Source organism: Palaemon carinicauda, chromosome 1 (genome assembly GCF_036898095.1).
Source record: "Palaemon carinicauda isolate YSFRI2023 chromosome 1, ASM3689809v2, whole genome shotgun sequence".
NCBI classification, from domain to species: Eukaryota; Metazoa; Arthropoda; class Malacostraca; order Decapoda; family Palaemonidae; genus Palaemon; species Palaemon carinicauda.
The window spans coordinates 196,133,507-196,138,506 of record NC_090725.1 but is presented as its reverse complement, the minus strand read 5'-3'; positions in this window follow the sequence as shown (position 1 = coordinate 196,138,506).

Here is a 5,000-nt window from a genome sequence, read left to right as displayed (position 1 = left end):
TGAATGACTCCAGAATAGATTCATCCTGGAGCTCCCTGAACGGCACCTGAAGAAAATTTTCCGGGATCTTCAAAAAGCTTCAGAAGACATAGCCGTAGACTTAGCATAGAGTTCTGAATGACTCCAGAACAGAATCTTCCCGGAGCAGTTCTGAACGACTCCGCCCCGAGCTTCAAATGACTTCTGAAGACCTGATATTTTTTTTTTTTTTTCAAACTAAGCATGCAACGCAGTGAATATTGTTAATGGCTATTTTTGGAACAGGGACGACTGTGAGAATTGTGTATTACAACTACAGGATACACAAGAGGCTCTTTGGAACACCTTCATCTACAGCTAGTTTTGGTGGTTGCTGCAGAAGTTGTCGAGCTTTGAAGAACATAATGTACGCAATTTGAATGATCCTTTGCTTGGGCTTTTGCAACGATGTCTCATAATTGAAGACTATTAGAAATAAGGAAATAAGGACGAAGACAGAGTAGTTCAACTAAACGGTGAGCGACGTGTGGTTCTTCAACAGGATAGTCCCAAAATTTGACATTAAAGATAGGACATATCCAGATCGTATTGGCCAATGTATTGTGTTGATCGTTTACTTTAGCGTGATGACGTATGCGGAGAAAATTTATAGCATTCCTGTCTTTACCCATCTCCCCTATAGACAAAGACATGATTGCCATCGATTTCTCTGAGGAATCTGACGAACTGAGGACATACGGCACTGAAATCTAAAAGGAAGCTGACGAACTAAGAAAGAATACGATTAAATCTCGAAGAAAATGGACGAACTAAGGAAAGTGGAAGATGAGTATCAAAGGAAACCGAAAAAACTAAAGATCTTGAAAAACTAGAACAGACAGAAGAGAACTTCAACGAAGAGCCTTTAAACGAACACGTAAAATAGCCTTTAATGCTAGAGGTAAATCGCCTTGAAATAAAGGTAAAATAAGCCCCTAATGCGAAAAATAAGTCACCACAAAATAGAGGTAAAAAGAAAACCTTAATGCTAGAAATAAGGCAGGTGAAAATAGAGGTAAAAAAAAACCCCAATGCTAGAAATAAGGCAAGTGAAAATAGAGGTAAAAAATCCTTAATGCTAGAAATAAGGCACCTAAAAATAGAAGTCAAAGAACCTCTAAGGCTAGACGTAAAGCCCCTCAAAATCAAAATCAAAAAGTCCCTAATCCTTTATATAAGACACTTAGAAATAAAGGTAAAAGAGCTTTTAATGCTAGAAGTAATGCACCTCAAAATCGAGGTCGAAAAGCTGCTAATACTATATATAAGGCACGTAAAAATGAAGGTCAAAGAGACCTTACTGCTATAAGTAATGCACCTTAAATTCGAGGTCGAAAAGCCCCTAATGCTATAAATAGGGCACCTAAAAAGAGAGGTCAAAGAGCCTCTAATGCTAGAAGAAACGCACCTCAAAATCGAGGTAAAAAATCCCCTAATGCTATAAATAGGGCACCTAAAAATAAGGGTCAAAGAGCTCCTAATACTAGAAGTAATGTACCTGAAAATCGATGTCAAGAAGCCCCTAATGCTATAAATAAGGCACCTAAAAAGAAAGGTCAAAGAGCCTCTAATGCTAAAAGAAATGTACCTCGAAATCGATGTCAAAAAGACCCTAATGCTATAAATAAGGCACCTAAATATAGAGGTCAAAGAGCCTCTAATGCTAGAAGTAATTAACCTGAAAATCGAGGTTAAAAAGACCCAAATGCTATAAATAAGACACCTAGAAATAAAGATAAAAAAGCCTCTAACGCTATAAATAAGGTTCCTAAAACTAGAGGTCAAAGCGCCTCTAATGTTAGAAGTAATGCACCTCAAAATCGAGGTCAATAAGCCCCTAATGCTATAAATACGGCACCTAAAAAGAGAGGTCAAAGAGCCTCAAAGGCTGAAAGTAATGGACCTGAAATCAAGGTCAAAAATTCCCTAATGCTATAAATGAGGCACCTAAAAAGAAAGGTCAACGAGCTCCTAATACTAGAAGCAATGCACCTTAAAATCGTGGTCAATAAGCCCCTAATGCTATAGATAAGGCACCTAAAAAGAAAGGTCAAAGAGGTCCTAATACTAGTTGTAATGTACCTCAAAATTGACGTCAATTAGCCCCTAATACTATAAATAAGGTACCTAAAAAGAAAGGTCATACAGCTCCTACTACTAGAAGTAATGCACCTCAAAATCGAGGTCAATAAGCCCCTAATGCTATAAATAAGGCACCTAAAAAGAAATGTCAAAGAGCTCCTAATACTAGAAGTAATGCACCTCAAAATCGAGGTCAATAAGCCCCTAATGCTATAAATAAGGCACCTAAAAAGAAAGGTAAAAAAGCTCCGGGTACTAGAAGTAATGCACCTCAAAATAGAGGTCAATAAGCCCCTCATGCTATAAATAAGTTCACCTAAAAATAAAGGTCAAAGGGCCTCTAATGCTAAAAGTAATGCAGCTTGAAATCGAGGTAAAAAAAAAAAATAATGCTATAAAAAAGGCACCGAAAAAGAGAGGTCGAAGAGCCTCTAATGCTAGATGTAATGGACCTGAAAATCGATTTAAACAAAACACCTAAAGCTATAAATAAGGCGCCTAAAAATAGATGTCAAAGAGCCTTTAGTGCTACAAGTAATGCACCTAAATAGAGAGGTCAAAAGCCCCTAATGCTATAAATAAGGCAACTAAAAATAGAGGCCAAAGAGCATTTAATGCTAAAAGTAATGCACCTCAAAATCAAGGTCAAAGAGCCCTTAATGCTATAAATAACCGCACCTAAAAATAGAGGTCAAAGAGCCTCTAATGCTAAAATTAATGCACCTTAAAATCGAAGTCAAAAGCCCCTAATGCTATAAATAAGGCACCTAAAAATAGAGGTCAAAGAGCCTCTAATGCTAGAAGTAATGCACCTGAAAATCGAGGTAAAAAAGGCCCTAATGTTATAAATAATACACCTAAAATTAGATGTCAAAGAGCCTCTAATGCTCCAAGTAATGCACCTCAAAATCGAGGATACAAAGCCACTAATGCTATATATAGGGCTCCTAAAAATAGAGGTAAAAATCCCCTAATGCTATAAATAAGGCACCTAAAAATAGAGGTCAAAGAGCTTCTAATACTAGAAGTAATGCACCTTAAAATCGAGGTCAAGAAGCCCCTAATGCTATAAATAAGGCACCTAAAAATAGAGGTCAGAGAGACTCTAATGCTACATGTAATGGACCTCAAAATCAAGGTCAAAGAGCCCCTAATGCTATAAATAAGGCACCTAAAAATAGAGGTCAAAGAGCTTCTAATGGTAAAAGTAATGCACCTTAAAATCGAAGTTAAAAGCCCCTAATGCTATAAATAAGGCACCTAAAGATATAGGTCAAAGAGCCTCTAATGCTAGAAGTAATGCACCTGAAAATCGTGGTAAAAAAGGCCCTAATGTTATAAATAATACACCTAAAATTAGATGTCAAAGAGCCTCTAATGCTCCAAGTAATGCACCTAAACATCGAGGTTACAAAGCCACTAATGCTATATATAGGGCTCCTAAAAAGAAAGGTAAAAATACCCTAATGCTATAAATAAGGCACCTAAAAATAGAGGTCAAAGAGACTCTAATGCTACAAGTAATGCACCTCAAAATCGAGGTCAAAAACCCCCTAAAGCTACATATATAAGACTCCTAAAAATCGAGGTTAAAAAGACCCTAATACTTTAAATAAGGCATCCAAAAATAGAGTTCAAAGAGCCTCTAATTCTAGAAGTAATACACTTCAAAATCGAGGTAAAAAAGCCCCTAATGCTATAAATAAGGCACCTAAACAGGGAGGTCAAAGAGCCTGTAATGCTACAAGTAATGCACCTCAAAATAAAGGTAAAAGAGCCCCTAACGCTATATATAAAGCACCTAAGAATAAAGGTGAAAGAACATCTAATGCTAGAAGTAATGCACTTCAAAATCAAGGTCAAAAAGCCCCTGATGCTATATATAAGACTCCTAAAAATAGAGGTAAAAAAGACCCTACTGCTAAAGATAAGGCACCTGGCACCTCAAAATTAAAGGTAAAAAAGCCCCTAATGCTAGAGATAAGGCACCTTAAAATAGAGGTCATAAAGTCTCTAACGCTAGAGATAAGGCACCTCAAAACAGAGGTCAAAAAGACCCTAATGCTAGAGATAAGGCGCCTAAAAATAGAGGTAAAAAAGTTCCTAATATTCGAGATAGGGCACCTAAAAATAGAGGTAAAAAAAAAACCCTAATTCTAGAGATAAGACACCTCAAAATAGAGGTAAAAAATCCCCTAATACTAGAGATAAGGCACCTCAAAATCAGAGGTAAAAAAGACCCTCTATGCTAGAGGTAAAGCACCTAAAAATAGAGGTAAAAAAGATCCTAATACTAGAGAACAGGCACCTCAAAATATAGGTAAAAAAATCCCCTAATGCCATAGATAAGGCACCTGGCACCTCAAAATTAAACGGCAAAAAGCTCCTAATGCTAGATATATGGCATCTCAACATAGAGGTAAAAAATCCGCTAATGCTAGAGATAAGGCACCTCAAAATCAGGGGTCAAAAAGCCCCTCTATGCTAGAGGTAAGGCACCTAAAAATAGAGGTCATAAAGCCCCTAAATCTAAAGTTAAGGCACCTAAAAATAGAGGTAAAAAAGCTCCAAATGTTCTAGATAAGGCACCTCAACAGAGAGGTAAAAATCCCCTAATGCTAGAGGTAAGGTACCTCAAAATCAGAGGTTAAAAAGCCCCTAATGCTATAAATAAGGGACCTCAAAATATTAGGTCAAAAAGCCTCTAATGCTATAGATTAGGCTCCTGAAAATAGAGGTAAAAAGGTCCTAATGCTAGAGATAAGGCACCTAAAAATAAGAGGTCAAAAGGCCCTAATGCTACAGATTAGGCTCCTGAAAATAGAGGTAAAAAGCTCCTAATGCTAGAGATAAGGCACCTCAAAATCTTAGGCCAAAAAACCCCTAATGCTATAGATTAG